The following is a 17,157-nucleotide window of genomic DNA, read 5'->3' on the forward strand; positions in this document are numbered from 1 at the left end:
TATATAATGCATGCTTTAATATCATATACTTTTATTTATTTTCAAATTACACTATAGCTTCAAGATATATAGCTAACTCCGAATGTCAACTTATTACACATTTATCACATTACCAATTGCCATTTATCATCAATGCCGCACACACAAATACATACACACTCATATGCATAAAATCCATTTATGATTAATATATAATCCATTCAGCCCTAACTACTCAACTTAACTTTCATATTCAATTTTATTTTATGACTGAATGTAGCAAATTCATATGGGTTTCACCTATGCCAAACAATGACCGAACCATCTAATCATGCTTATGGCCGATTCTATCTTGCTCAAATCAAGGTCATAATTCACTTAAAAGAAATTCTAACCTTCATCACTTTAATTAATCACTACCTATTCTTCAAAACCTCAAATACAAGGTAATTAGCACCTATACACTTATACAGAATTAGCTAGCACATATAGTCCTTGGCCGAATGTTATTAAACTCAAGTCACCAGAATCTTATTATTTATCACCTTATATAATATTATCAAAATGGATTAATTATACTTATATATATATACTATCAAAGCCGAACATAATAATTTCACCTATGCATAACATTACTCACATTCCATTACTTACATTATTCAAAATCATACCCTTAAAAATCATGTACAATGTCGAACCCTTAGATATTCAACCATCTAATTTATTCATTTCAAACCACCCAAACGGCATTTGCTCACATTTTAGCATTTAAATACAAAACACTTGATCAAGTCATTAAGCAAGTCCAAGTTCGGCTATTACACATATAAGTACTAGCAATTTAAATTTTTAACTAGTTCAAACTTATTTCATCAACAATTCTTCATCAAAACATAAAGGTAATAATCCAATCCGTTCCTTATCTACCATAACCGAATGCTCAATTCATCACCCAAAATTCAAAGTTTTGACATGGGCTAAGTAAGAAACTTGATAATTAACTTAAAACAAGCTAAAATTTCAAAAATCTAACATAATTTACTAACCTTCCTCAAGCTTAAAATGACCGAATGTCTTGCCCCTTTTCTTCTTTAAAATTCGGCTAAGAAGAAAAAAGATGAAACTTTGTTTTCTTCACCCCCCTTTTTTATTTTTTTATTCATCAATATTATAAAATACAAAGCCATTTAGTTGCCATTAAACTAATAAATAATACATATATTTGATATTAAACGTCAACATGGCCGGCCACTACATTAAAAATGGATAATTTGACATGCAAGTCCATTTTTTTTATATCATGCATTAATAGACAATTTTTAACTTAACCTATCATATTTCAAAAATGTGTCACATAAGTCCTATATAATAAATTTCATATACAAATGACAAAATCAAAGCATGAAACTTTCACACATGCATTTACACATATAATAAGCATAGAATATAACGGTTAATTATATTTTATGACTCGATTTTGTGGTCCCAAAACCACTTTCCCACGAGGGTCAAATTAAGGCTGTCACACTATAAGCCCATAAGGCGTCATTTACTTTTATCGCCTCATCTTTTCTATTTAACTCCACAATTTTTCTAGGATGCATTTGAGTTCTTGATTCATAACTTCAACTTGCTCGCTAGTTTGAGGGTGATAAGGGGTAGCTGTTCTATGATGCACCCCACACTTCTTAAGGATCTTATCAGATTGAGCATTACAAAAATGTGTACCCGTATCACTAAAAATCGCTCTAGGTGTTCCAAATCAAGAAAAACTTGTAATAGCCCATTTTTAGTCAAATTGGAACAGTAGTTTTGGGACCACAAATCTGAAGTTGAAATAATTATTTTATTATTATTTTAAAGTTTACAGCGTGATAAAAAGGTGTTTAATAGCTATAAAACTTAAAAGTAAAGGTCCTTATGTGGTAATTAACCTATATATGAGATAATGGATGATAGTGGCATGGTAATTTTGAAATTTGTAATGTTCATTAAGGTTAAATAGGTAAATTGGTTATTAAAGGTTAATTAAATAAAATAAAAAAAATTGGTTATTAAAGGTTAATTAAATAAAATAAAACATTTTAATTTGTGATCATCTTCTTCAAAAGACAAACCAAAAACGTTTCTCTTGAGAAAATAGGGCTAGGGATTCAGCTATTTTGATTTCATTCAATTAGGTACGATTTCTGTCCTGTTTTTAATGATTTCTATGTTTTTGAGATCGTTGTAGCTTAGTCTAGCTAGCCCAGGGACTATTTTGCAAAACTATTAAAGGTTTAGGGTTTTTCTATTGATGAATCTATAATTTTTTTTATATTTGATGATATAAAATGCATGATTGTTGTTAGATAAACAACATTTGTAAAGTGATTTTTGACAAAATTGTTAATTAAGGGTTAAATTGTGAAATGTGTAAATTTTGTGGTTAAATTGTGAAATAAATGAAAAATGTGGACTGTTAGGGACTTAATTGAAATTCTGCTAGCATGGGTTTCGATTGAATTGCATGAATTTGTGTTTTTATGATATAAGGACTAAATTGTAAAAAAATATGAAATATTAGGGGCAAATGTGTAAAATTACCTTAATTTATATTTGGACTAAATTGAATAGAGAGAGTATTAAATAAGTTAATTTCGATTATATTTAGATCAAGAAAGGCGAAATACGAATTTAGATTGGGGGAAGAACTAAGTTTCGGATTAATCAACTTAATTTGTCGTTTTTGCATTCGAGGTAAGTTCGTATGTAATAAACATTATAATATATGTGTTTTAAATACTTTGATATTGTATAAATTTTGAGTACGACTCTACAGACATGTTCGACGACGATTCGGCAAGTGAGAAATCCCGGTTGAACCTTAGGAATAGATTAGGATACGATTGACATGTCATTAGGGGTTATGTGATTTGGGTGCTGGTCCGTACGTCCTACCGGTGGCTTAGTTATCAGACATGTGTTGTGGATACTTGTCAGCTTGTGTGATCAGCACTGTGTAGCTTTGCCATGACCGTCAGCTTGTGTGAGTAGACCCGTTGATAGCTCTAGTGTGAGCATTATCTATGATACGAGATTGAGATAGCTTTGGCTATATTTGTGGCACTTAGGGTGTGAGATTCTCGAGTATTCGATAGTATTTCGAATGGTTCAATGGTAAATCAATGATGTGGATGAGTTTGTATTTTATACGAGGTGGCACAGGTATGTACATAAATCGTACAAGCACTGAATCGAAGAAACTTGTGAAATGTATAACTAAACTTGTGAATAGAAATTGTGGTAGGTTAATGGTTTAAATTGAGATATGTTATGATATGCTTCAATTGTTTAAATTGTACGTATTTGATAAGTTAAGTTTATTGCTATATGAACTTACTAAGCTTTATAACTTACTTTTTTTTATTTTTCGTGTTTTATAGTGAATTCAAAGCTAGCTTGGATTGGGGGATCATTGGAGAATTCATCACACTATCCAACTATCACTTGGTACCTTTGAATCTTAAGTATTTTGGGTATATGGCATGTATAGGATTATGGTCATTTTTGATATATAGTTTGGTAAATAATTTAGCCATTTCAATTGGCTTGTAAATGTCTAAAGTTTGGTTTTGTATATAGCCATGAGAGTTGGCTTATTTTGTTTGATTTGGTTGTTAATATAATTGTACAAATGGCTCTTGTTATGTGCTTGATTGTGGATATGTGATGTTAGTTGGTTTTCGGTAATTAAGGGTGCTAAATGGTTGAGAATTAATTTTGGTATGTTTGTGAGATTAGGCTAAATGATGCATAGTTGAAAGTGATTGTATTGTTTATTTGAGGTTATAATTTTTGGTATGATTTGAATGGCACAATGTGGTATTAATATGTTTGGTATTGGTTGGTTTTGAAATGGTAAAAATTAAGCTTGTTTGAGGTTGGTTGAATTCTTAATTATACCATGTTTTTGTGCCAATTGGATTAATTTAGGTGTGTGCAAGTTTGTGTGGCAAAATGGCTTGGTAAATAGCTTATTTTTGTCCATACGGGCAGAGACACGGGCGTGTGTCTTAGCCGTGTGTGATACACGGTACGGTTACACGACCGTGTATCCCTTGGTGTTGAATTAAAAATTAAGTCAATATGCTCCACACGGCCCAGCATACCGGCGTGTGACTTGGCCATGTGGCATAAGTCAGTATACCCTACATGTTTGGCATGGCCTAGCACACGGCCTGGCACACGGGCGTGTGTGGCCATTTTTAGGCACACAAGCTAGTCACACGAACATGTATGTTGGTTCTGTGACCTAAGTCAAAGAGTTACAAGGGGTCGGACATGGGCTGGGATATGGCCATGTGATCCCATTTCGAATGTCCACCTGGCTTGTGACATGGGCGTGTCTTTGGCCGTGTGAGACACACGACCGGGCCATAGGGGCGTGTGTCCCCTGTATTTTGAAAATTTTTCTTAGTTTCATAAAAATTTCCTGAGTTCTCAGTTTAGTCTTGAACCACCTTGAATGTATGTTTAAGGCCTCGTAGGCTTGTATTACGGACAATGTGATTAAGTTTGAATGATGATTGCATGAAATTTGAAAATGTATGTGAAATAAATGTTTAAATGTTTAATTGTTATATAAGTTCGGTAATGCTTTGTAACCCTATTTCGGCCTTGAATATGGGTGATGAGTGTTACAAAAAGCTTCTTAAGAAATCAAACTACCACTTTAGCATCATTAGTAGGTAGAGCTTGAGCTTCTACCCATTTTGGCATAAAATCAACTACTACTAGAATGTATTTATTACCAAAAGAGCTAGGAAATAGGCTCGTAAAATCAATACCCCAGAATTCAAAAATTTCACATGAAAGTATATAAGTTTGAGGCATTTTACAATGTTTAGAAATATTACCTATTCTTTGGCATCTATCACAAGAAGCAACATACCTGTTAGCGTCCTTGAACAATGTGGGCCAATAAAAACCTTATTTAAGCATTTTATGTGCTGTCCTAATTCCACTGTAATGTCCTCCTATCGATCTTGAATGACAGTGCTCCAAAATGTTATTCTCTTCTAATTTTGTAATACATCTTCAAATTACTTGATCTGCACATATACGAAGAAAAAAGGGCTCTCCTAAAAATAATTTTTCACATTGGCAAAGAATCGCTTCTTTTGATGATGTGTCAACCCTTTTGGTTGGATGTTAGCGGCCAAGAAATTTGCGATATCTGCAAACCAAGGGACTTCAAAATTGATTATAACCAAGAGTTGTTCCTTAAAGAACAAGTCATTTATTTCGTTCTCACTAAGCTCCTTGAGATGGGGATTCTCTAATTGTGAAAGGTGATCTGCTGCAAGATTTTTAGCTCCCTTCTTATCTTGGATTTCCAGATTGAACTCCTGCAACAATAAAATTCACCTTATAAGTCGAGGTTTTGCATCCAATTTAGTTAGAAGATAACGAAGAACGGAATCATCAGTGTAAACAACAATTTTAGACAATATTAAATATGGTCTAAATTTATCGCATGCAAAAACCACAGCTAGCAATTTTATTTTGTAGTAGTTTAATTTTCTTGTGCGTCTGTCAAAGTCTTGCTAACATAATAGATTCGCTGAAAATGCTTGTCTCTTCGCTGTCCAAGAACTACACTTACTGCAAAATCACTTGCATCACACATTAGTTCAAAAGGTAAATTCCAATCAGGTGCAATCACAATTGGGGCACTAATTAATTTTTCCTTAAGAATATTAATGCTTCTAAGCATTCCTCACTAAAATTGAATGGCACATCTTTTCTAGCAGATTAGTTAAGGTCTTAGCTATTTTAGAAAATTTGTTGATAAATCTTTTATAGAATCCAGCATGTTCTAAAAAGCTTCGAATAGCCTTAACTGAACTAGGAGGAGGTAGTTTTTCGATGGTTTCAATTTTCGCTCTATCAACCTTAATCCTTTTATTAGAAATTTTATGGCCCAACATAATCCCTTCTCAAACCATGAAGTGACATTTTTTCCAATTAAGCACAAGTTTTGTTTCCTCACATCTCATTAAAACTCGTTTTAAATTTTTAAGACAAAGGTGGAAAGAATTATTGAATACTGAGAAGTCCTCCATAAATACCTTCATAATGTCTTCTACAAGTTCATCAAAGATTGCTAACATGCAATGCTGAAAAGTAGCAAGAGTATTACACAATTCAAAAGGCATTCTTCGATAAGCAAACGTACCATATGGACATGTAAATGTCATTTTTTTCTTGGTCCTCGAGAGCTTTCGGGATTTGGAAGTTGCCAGAAAGTCCATATAGGAAGCAATAATACATGTGACTAGATAATCTCTCTAACATTTGATCTATGAATGGTAGAGGAAAATGATTTTTCCTTGTGGCGTCATTCAACTTCCTATAGTCAATACAAGCTTTCCATCCTGTGATTGTTCTCGTTGGAATCAACTCATTTTTCTCCTTTGCCACAAAAGTCATGCCTCATTTGTTAGGAAAAACCTGCATAGGACTCACCCAAGTATTATAAAAATAGGATAGATAACTCTAGCATCTAAAAGTTTAATTCCTCAGCCTTAACAACTTCCTTCATGTTAGTATTTAACCTTCTTTGAGCTTGCACACATGGTTTATACGTATCTTCCATTAAAATTTTATGGGTGCAAAAAGAAGGACTAATCCCTCTGATGTCAGAGATCTTCCAGGCTATAGCTCTTTAATGTTCCTTCAGCACTTGCAATAACTCATCTTTTTCATTTGGCTTTAAATCTGAAGCAATAATCACTAGTAAGGTAGAATTGTCTCTAAGAAATGCATACTCTAGGTGATTTAGTAATTGCTTTAGTTCCAATTTTGGAGGTTCTTCAATGGAGGGTTTTAATTTTAATTCATTGTTTATCTCAATGCCCTCATAATTCTTTTATCTCAGTGAAAACTCATTAGAATTTAAATAAATTTTTGTCTTACTTATCACAGCATTATCGCTATCTACGTCCTCTCTTTGAACAAGATACAGTTCCAACATGTCCTTATGAATAATTTCCTATAATGAATCTTGAATAACATGATCAATAGAGTCAATAAAATAACACAAACCATCTCGTTCTCTAGAGAATCGCATTGCATCATAGATTTTAAAAGTGATCTATTCATCACTTACCCTAAGCACAAGTTTACCATCACACACATCAATGACAGCTTTAGCAGTGGATAAAAAGCGGCGACCTAAACTTAAAGGCACCTCACTACCCTCATCCATTTCAAGCATAACAAAATCAACAAGGAATATGAATTTATCTACCTTCACAAGTACATCTTTAATGATACTGAAACAACCCGATTTTGGGCCTAGTCAGAACAGTGGTTTTAGAAACACTATTCCAAGGCCGAATAAATTATTTTTAATATTATTTTTGGTATTATAACATGATTATATGAGTGCATGAAATTTTTGGTGAATTCAATTTAGTGTTTGTGAGCTTAATTGGGAAAAAGGACTAAATCGCATAAAAGGAAAAAGTTTTGTTTTGCTAGCCAAATGTGTTAAATAGCTAGAGAACCATAATTTTGGGTCTTTAAAGTGAAAATAGGCCTTTCAATGAGTGATGTCCGGCCATGAGACAAGGAATTAAAATAGTAAAAATGGTTAGGTGAATTTTGGTAACCAAACTGACTAGATGTAAAATAAAATAAACAAAGAATGATATCATCTCTTTCTCATATTCTTCTTCACCAAAATTTTCAGCAAAAGTAAGGGGTTTTAAGCTTTAAATTTCATCCAAGCTATCTTCTTGCAAGTAAGTGATTTAGATGCCTATTTTTGATAATTTTTGTACTTTTGGAACCCTTGTAGCATGAACTAGCTAAGTGGGGAGTATTTTGTGAAATGGTTGATAGTCTAGGGATTTTACATGAAAGGATTTGTGATGTTTACTGAATTTTTATGGAATAAAATGAGTCATGGTTGTGTAATAAATAACTTTTGTAAAAGAAGTTTGCATGAAAACACCTAAAAAGGGCTATTTTGTACAGTTGTAAAATAAGTTGTAAATGTGTTAAATAATTGAAATTTTGAGTTTCTATAGCTATAAAACAATTTAAATAGGCTTGATAAAGGAGGAAATTCGATAAAAATTGACTTACGAGCCTAAGGGCAAAATTATAATTTTTGTAAAGTCTAAGGGCAAAACGATCATTTTGAAAAATTGTGAATTATTGAATGTTTTAACTAATGTAATGATTAAATGAGAGAATTTCATCATGTTAAATCAAGAAAATCGAGATTTGGGCTAAAATCGAAAAGTACGAGGTTATGGACTAAAATGGAATAATTAGCCGAAATTGCATTCGAGGTAAGTCCGTATGACTAAATAAACATGTTATCCATGTTGTTGTTAATATAATTGAAATCTATTTTTCTATGATTGTATTTAATTATATGTTGATGGAATATGGCATTCCATTGAAACAAGTAAGTTGTACGTTAATAATACAAAATTCAATGTTATCATGTATTATACAATTAGTATAGTATGAATTTTTGATTTGTGTTGTGAATGAGAATTTATATAATAAATAATTTCGGTTGAACATGAGGAATAGATTTGAATATTCATGCCATGACATTAGGTAATATGTGTCCTAGTGTAAGACATGTTTGGGACATTCATCGGCCACATTATGAGAGCCAGTGTAAGACATGTCTGGGATATGCATCGGCCTCGAGATATACAAGCCAGTGTAAGACATGTCTAGGACATGCATCGGCCTGGAGATATAAAGCTAGTGTAAGACCTGTCTAGGACATGGCGTCAGCTTGTTGTGTTTCAATGTAAGACCTGTCTGGGACATGGCATCGACACCAGCAGATGAGAGCCAGTGTAAGGCCTGTTTGGGACATGGCATCAGCCTTGATATATGAAAGTCAGTGTAAGACCTGTCTGGGACATGGCATCGACTTTGATGTGCTAGCTAGTGTAAGACCATGTCTGGGACATGGTGTCGGCATCTTATCCCATGTTTGGGGCTATTGAATATCCTATAGTATTCCAAATGGTTCAATGGGAGTATGGTTTATATCGAAATGATAGAGCTTATGGCTATGTTGTGAGTGGTACAGGCACTTACATGAAATTGATGATATATGAATTCAATTAATGTTGTATGATTAATAATGAATGAATATGAGTAAGTATACGAGCATGTTGAGTAACATAGGTATGTATGCCAAACTCATGAGAAATGATTTCGGTTTATGATGCACATTTGGTGAGGATGTAAATAGGTAAGTCATGCCTATGAGAATGATTTTGTGATGACCTTGTGATTATAGGTCTATACATATGATGTATAAACATGTATTTTTACCAATGTGGTGAAAATGAATTAATAAGGTATGATAAACTTAGTATCATTAATTTACACTAAAATAGTTTTAGACAGTAGTAGTAGTCCAACTTTGAAAATCCACCAAAAATTGTGAAAATTGATTTAGAGGCTGAATAAAATACAAAATTAAAGCTTAATAAGTCTAGTTTGACATAAAAAAACGGTGTAGGCAAAAGAGTTTCATACTATGAAATATTTAAATTGTTGTCAGATAGAGTTAGGATGATTTTGAAATCCCCTATTCTGATTTGAGAAAGTCATTGAAAATTGTAAAAAAGTAGTTATGGGTTATAATTTATATGATTAGAATTCATAATGAGTATATTTTCAATAAAAATAGATGGGAACACCATTTGAGTCACGTATTATGAGATAATTATTTTTTATTAAAGTGGGGTCAGAACTATCAAATAGCAAAAAAGGGGTAACTTAAAGGAATAACATGTACTTATTGGGTAGACCAAAAATTCTGAAAATTTTATGGTAAGAAAAATGTGAGTCTACTTTCAGGAAAAATTAGCAAATCTTAATTTGGAGTTTTTTCTCTCTAGATATAAATAATTTAATAACTATGACTGGAGAAAATAGCTTGACTAGAACATAAGTAAAAATACAAATAGGGTTGTATTACCATGAGATGCAAGTTGATAAATTGCTTATTATTTTCATACGGTCTTACTAAGCTATAAAGCTTACCCTGTCCTTTCCATTTCTTTAGTGTTATCGGGTTAGCTCAGGGTAGGAGATCGTCGGAGGCATCATCATACTATCAAGGTATCACCTTTGGAGTATTGACATATGTGCATTGATATGTGATATTCGTGACAGGTTTTAAATATATATAATGAATCGTTCTTGAAACTAATTATTATCACGATGAAGCCAAGTGTACCCATCGAACAGTAGTATAGCTTTAGCAAGACCAAATTGTCGAACCCAAAGGAACTAAAAGTACTAGTAATGACTATCTTTTTATTATCTAGCCTAAGAATAATGGGGTTTGTTTTAACTAACTGATTAACTAAACTAAGAATTCACAAAAAATAGAATTGGGGAATTACTTTTGGAAAAACTATTGAATTAAAACAATACCTAAGGAAAAATCCACCTAGACTTTACTTGTTATTCTGACTCTGAATCGGACGATTTATTCATTTAACTTGATCCGTAGAAATCCCTAAGTTATATTATTATCCCTCTCGAGATTAACAACGTCTAACCCTAGGTTGAATAATTGAAATCTCTTTCTAATTAACTCCCTAGGGTTACATTAACTTGATCTATGGATCCCCTTATTAGGTTTCACCTTAATCCGATAAAATCTTGTCACCTTATCTCTAGGCGCGCAATCAACTCCGCTTAATTATGACAAATATACTCTTAGACAGGGTCTATTCCTCCTCTGAATAAGAGCTTAACTTAAATCAATATCCTGGAATATCAAGACAAGAATTAAGAACACATAATTAAGAACAAGTCAAATATTTATCATACAATTCAGATAATAATAACAAGATCTGTCTTAGGTTTCATTCCCCTTAGGTATTTAGGGGTTTTAGTTCATAACTAAAAATGTAAACATCTCAGAAGAAACATAAAGAAAAACCCAAAACTCCTAAATGGAAATTGAGAGGAGATCTTCAGTCTTGATGATGAATCCGGCTTCTGAGATGGATCAATCGGCTTTCCTTGAGCAGTTCCCTGCTTCTTCCTCTGTGCCTCCCCTTGTCCTCCTCTTCTAAGGTGTATTTATAGGCTTTAGAATGACTAAGAACCCTCAAAATTGGCCTTTTCCGAATTGGACTAAACTTGGGCTCGACAGGGACACGCCCCTGTGCGATTACTTCAGGCCGTGGTCAAGCCTGTTAAATAGGCACGGGCATGTGGTCCACCTTGTGAGTCATGCTTTGATTTTGCCAAATTGACACGGCCGTGTGGTCTGCCCGTGTGAGGAGGTCTAGGCCGTGTTAATTTCGTACGTTAGCCTATTTTCTCCAGTTTTGGCCTATTTCTCGTTCCTTTCACTCTCCTATGCTCACCTAAGTTAAAATATGAAATTAAGGCATTAGGAGCATCGAATTTGCCAATTTTAAGGAAAAATCATCCATAAAATGTGCTAAGCATGGGTTAGAAATATGTATAAGCTACAGTTTATCAAATACCCCAACACTTAAGCATTTTCTTGTCCTCAAGCAAAATCCTCAACTCATAACCAAAATAAATTCTTCTCAACTTATAATTTCTATCGATAATATCTCAAAATAATCCATAGGTAATCATACATTGAAAATTCAACCGAAAGACATCAAAGTTTCAAACATTCCAAGTTCAGTATTTTATCATGAAATCATAGGTGTCTCCCCTCATCTAAGCAATTACCTTTGATTCAAAATATCACAGAGTTTCACATCCTCAGTAAAGATTCACTCAAATCGCTCGAGGTGTTTAAGGACAATAAATGAAGCACTCAATAGTCAATAATGAAAAGTCATTACCTAGGCTTGTATGAAAATAAAATCTCCACCATTATAAATTGAGATAAAACATCAATCAAAAGGTCATTAGAGGGTTGTAACGTGGCTTTGGTTAGAAGGTGTGGTTACAAATTGAAAGAGAGGGTTAGAATCGAGATTGAATTGAAAAATTGCCTAACTAGAAAAAGTAATTAAACATCAATTACGTACAATAGAGCTTTTTCTCAGAAAATGGAATTTAACTTCTTTAGTTCAAAGATCACTACTACTAATATGTATACATGTATTATTATTATTTTTTTAAGAACAAGTCAAATTACAAAATAGAATAAAACATAGCTAAACAACTATTCCAACTCAAATCTCGACAAAAAATAGGGATCAAATTAATTTAGGGGATTTCAAAAATAATGTGTTATGGGTTAATATTGAGGGTAAATCAATGAATGGGTTGTTAGGCTCAAGGGGGTTCACTAAGGGTTAATTGTGAAGGTAGGCTTTTATGGAGTGAGTGGGTTAAACCTAAGTGCGCCTTTCTCATTTTGACATATCAAATCAAATGGTGTGGTCTTGACATGCATAATCAAGCAAGTTCTAGAATAACAATTCAATACTGACGCACTCATAATGAAAGTGAGAATGAAAGAAATAATAGATGCTCTAAAGGCTCAAGATCTCACAAAAATTATGGCTTTTTGATGTTTAAACTTGTGAATTCCAACTCAAGGTAATACCTAAACTTGGGGAAATAACCTAAAAGTTTTTAATTCTTTAAAAATCAACTTATCATGCTTGATTCCCTAATGTCTTAAAGTTTAAACAATCAATGCATAAATGCCTATGTTTTAATTCATGATATATCAATAAACATTATAGACTAATAGAAAATTCATTCTAATAATGATATGAGAAGATCGCATGAGAATAAAACAAAATTCAGGGATTTTTCTGATATAAAAGACCCCCCACACTTAAGATGTACATTGCCCACAATGTACAAAGGTAGATATATTAAAAAAGATAGATTTATAATCATAAGATAGGAAGAGAAGTGAAGCTTCCTAAATGATGAATGAATTCCTCGAACTAGAGTTTTGGAGAGTAATCAGCGTGAGAGTGGACGAGGATACTCCGGTGGTGGTAGAGGTTCATTAGTCCATAAGTCATGCGCCAAAAGAATATTATGTCTGGTGGTAGCTATGGTCGTGGTCGAGTAGCACATGACAGTCGTGGAGAACCTTTCCTGGTGGAGTTTCAAGTTCCTAAGTAATAGTGAGCTTTGGAGCTCTTTATAACTGTGATAGAATCAAGAACTCTTTTAGAAAATATATAAAGAAGACTAAGTACTCAATATAAATTAGCCAAAATTAAAAAGTGCAAAATAATAATTATAAGTCCTAATAAAAATAAGGTGAAAGAAAAATAAACGAAGCTTAAGCGTCAGAAAAATAAAATTGAAGAAGATTGAGATAAAAGTAAACAAACACAAGAGGGAGGAGCTTAAGCGTCAAAAATATGGTTGAAGGTGGTGCACGGGCGTGGAAGGAGGCCGTGTGAATCTACAGTGGCTAGGGTTAGGGATTTTGGGCGAGGGAGATGATGAATAGTGAAGAGTATTTATAGATTTTGGGACACACGGCCAGGGAACACGCCCGTGTTCCCCAAATTTTGCCCGTGTGATTCGCGAATTTTGAATTTGGGCTCGTTTGACAATTTCCCCAAGCCTGTGTACCTTGGGCGTGCTGGTGCACACGGCCGTGTCGCACGATCGTGTCTGTCTTTGTTCGCTTCTCCCACGCCCGTGTATGAAGGTCCCCGCTAGTGTTGTTTTGGCAGGTTTGCCCACGGCCATGTCACACGGCCGTGGAGATCTATCATAGCCCGTACTGGGGAAATCTTTGACCTGTTTCCACACAGTGCTAAGCACGCCTATGTGCTTGGCTGTGTGTACTTTCGAAAGCCTGCGTTCCATGAGTCAGTTAGTATGTTAGATGTTAAAACTAAACTTTAAAGAAATTAATATTGTTAGTGCTTGGGTTACCTCCCAATAAGTGCTTATTTATAGTCTAAGCTCGACTTACCTCTCTATTGAATGGTCATGGTGGTTCGAGGAGTTTATACTCCTCATTCCTACTGTGAATCTCATCAAAATAAGGTTTTAGGCGGGTATTGTTTACCTTAAAAGTGCTGAACTTAGGATGACTTACCTCGACTGTACCGAATGGGAAAATGCTAAGTACCGTAAGAGGGATTTCTTCATTCAATTTGGCAGTGACAATGTGAGGATCTGCGACATCTAATAAAAGTTTATCTCCAACCTTAAGTTGATTTGGAAAGGTATTGAGCTTGTTCTGGCGTAGTTTTGGTTTATCATGTGTCCTCGGTTTATGTGTACGCCATTCATCTAGCTCCTCGATTTGTAGCCTTCATTCTTCATGAATAGGTCCTCTATTATTGCTTGAAAATGGCTCATGTACTTCCTTCAAACTCATTTCCTACAAAGTAGGTTGCACCATATTGTCAGTTTTAGTAGAATGGTTTAGAAAATCACCTTCAATTTTTGATGTGTTTTCAGAATTGCGAGCTGAAGGGTGATTATTTCGTCTCCCACACGAAGTGTGAGCTCACCTGTGCCAACATCAATAATCATTCTAGCAGTTGCTAAAAATGGTCTTTCTAAAATCAAAGGAGTGTTGCTATCCTCCTCTATGTCTAGAACAATGAAGTCAACGGGAAATATAAATTTATCGATTTTAACTAGCACATCTTCAATAATACCCCTAGGAAATCTTATAGTTTTATCTGCTAATTGAATGATCATCCTATTCTGTTTGGGTTTCCCTAGACCTAGTTGCTTAAACAATTTGTAAGGCATACATTAATACTAGCACCTAGATCAGCCAACACATTATTTACATCTAAACTACTAATTAAACAAGGAATCGTAAAACTCCCTGGATCTTTTAGTTTGTTGGGTACCTTATTCTGAAGAATGGCTGAGCAAACCGCGTTCAGCTCCACATGTGACCTTTCATCTAACTTTCGTTTATTTGCTAGAAGTTCCTTTAAAAATTTGACTGCGTTTGGCATCTACGAAAGTGCTTCAATAAACGGTAGGTTAATATGTAGTTTCTTTCAGAGTTTAAGGAATTTACCAAATTGTTCGTTTGAGCGGTCTTTCCTTGTCGCATTGGGGTATGGCACACGAGGTTTATATTCCGTACTTACCGATTTTTGTTTGTTTTGGCCTACCTCATTCTTACTTTCATTTACCACCAGTTCTGGCCTTGGTTTTGCCACTAACCCTTCCTTATATTGAATGTCAATTGTGTTGAGTTGCTCCATTGGGTTAGATTCAGTGTTGCTTGGCAGGCTACCTTGTGGTCGTTCGGAAATCAACTTGGCGAGCTGTCCAATCTGAGTTTTGAACCCTTGGATTGATGCTTGTTGATTTTTGAGTGCCGTCTTGGTATCCTGAAAACAAGTTTCTGACACCGAGATGAATTTGGTTAGCATCCCCTTAAGGTTCGACTTCTTTTCTTGCTAGTAAGGTGGTTGTTGAAAACTCGGAGGATGTTGTGGCCTTTGATTTCCTTGACCGCCCCACGAGAAATTGGGATGGTTCCTCCAACCTGCATTATAAGTGTTACTATATGGGTTATTTTGGGATCTAGAGTTATTTTTACCCATATATTGGACTTGTTCCTCCTCGATGCTAGGGTTAAAGGGTTTATATTCTATGCATGCTCCTTCTCCATTTGAATCGCACCTCATCACTGGATGTACCTGAGTAGAACCACACAAACCGTCAATCTTTTTCTTTAAGAGTTCTACTTGGTTAAATAGCATAGTAACCGCGTCGAGGTTGAAAACACCGGCTGCTTTCGTCGGCTTTATTCTCATAACTTTCCACTGATAGTTATTCAATGACATCTCCTCAATAAATTCGTAAGCCACCACAGGTGTCTTATTATTGATAGTTCCTCCAGCGGCTGCATCAATCATCTGCCGAGTGGAATGATTCAGGCCATTATGGAACGTTTGAACCTGTAGCCAAAGCGGTAACCCATGGTGAGGGCACCTTCTCAATAGGGCCTTGTATCTCTCCCATGCATTGTAGAGTGTTTCTAAATCCATCTGCACAAAAGAAGAGATATCATTACGTAATTTGGCCATTTTAGCCGGCGAAAAGTATTTTAATAGAAACTTTTCGGTCATTTGTTCCCAAATAGTGATTGACCCTCGTGGTAACGATTTCAACCATTATTTAGCCTTATTTCTTAATGAAAAGGGAAACAACTGAAGGCTAATGGCGTAATCAGAAACGCCATTAATTTTAAAGGTATCGCAAAATTCTAAGAAATTTGCCAAGTGAGCGTTGGGATCCTCTTCCTGCAAACCATCAAACTGAACAAACTGTTGTATCATTTGAATTGTGTTATGTTTCAGTTCAAAATTATTTACAGCAATAGCAGGTCTAACTATACTTGACTCAGTTCCTGTTAAATTAGGTTTAGCATAATCATACATAGTGCGCGGAGTAGGATTTTGATTAACAGCAATTGCAGGAGGCAGCGGATTTTCTTGGTTTTCAGCCATCTCCTCGGTTGTGGTTTGAATATCACCTCTTGCTCGTTCTTTATGTATCTTAAGCTTCGCCTTATTTCTCTTTGGTTTCTGCGAACTGTGCGATCGATCTCACTGTCAAAAAGTAATGGTCCTGACGGGTTTCTTCTAGTCATAAACTATAAGAACCTGCCAGAAAAAGGGAAAAAGAAGAATTAGTAATAAAAATTAGAATAAAATTTAAATTGCAGTAAAATTAAATGGCTAAAGTAATAAAAATTAAGTGTTCCTAATATCTTAGTTCCCCAACAATGGCGCCAAAAATTTTATACGTGATATTCGTGATAGGTTTTAAATATTTATAATGAATCATTCTTGAAACTAACTATTATCACGATGAAGCCAAATGTACCTATCGAACAGTATAGCTTTAGCAAGACCAGATTGTCGAACCCAAAGGAACTAAAAGTACTAGTAATGATTGTCTTTTTATTATCTAGCCTAAGAATAATGGGGTTTGTTTTAACTAACTAATTAACTAAACTAAGAATTCACAAAAAATAGAATTGGGGAATTACTTTTGGAAAAACGATTGAATTAAGACAATACCTAAGGAAAAATCCACCTAGACTTCACTTATTATTCTGACTCTGAATCAGACGATTTATTCATTTGACTTGATTCGTAGAAATCCCTAAGTTATATTATTATCTCTCTCGAGACTAACAACGTCTAACCCTAGGTTGAATAGTTGAAT

The 17,157-nt window shown here is 34.4% G+C and overlaps 1 non-coding gene across 1 annotated transcript; it reads left to right on the top strand.

The window, feature by feature from the left end:
- The first annotated feature begins 15,897 nt into the window (after positions 1–15,897).
- On the top strand, positions 15,898–16,004 carry LOC121231122 (small nucleolar RNA R71). Its single transcript, XR_005929190.1, has one exon. It is a non-coding gene; the product is annotated as a small nucleolar RNA R71 (small nucleolar RNA).
- The last annotated feature ends 1,153 nt before the right edge of the window (positions 16,005–17,157 follow it).

The sequence above is a fragment of the Gossypium hirsutum genome, chromosome A06 (genome assembly GCF_007990345.1).
Source record: "Gossypium hirsutum isolate 1008001.06 chromosome A06, Gossypium_hirsutum_v2.1, whole genome shotgun sequence".
Classification (NCBI taxonomy): Eukaryota; Viridiplantae; Streptophyta; class Magnoliopsida; order Malvales; family Malvaceae; genus Gossypium; species Gossypium hirsutum.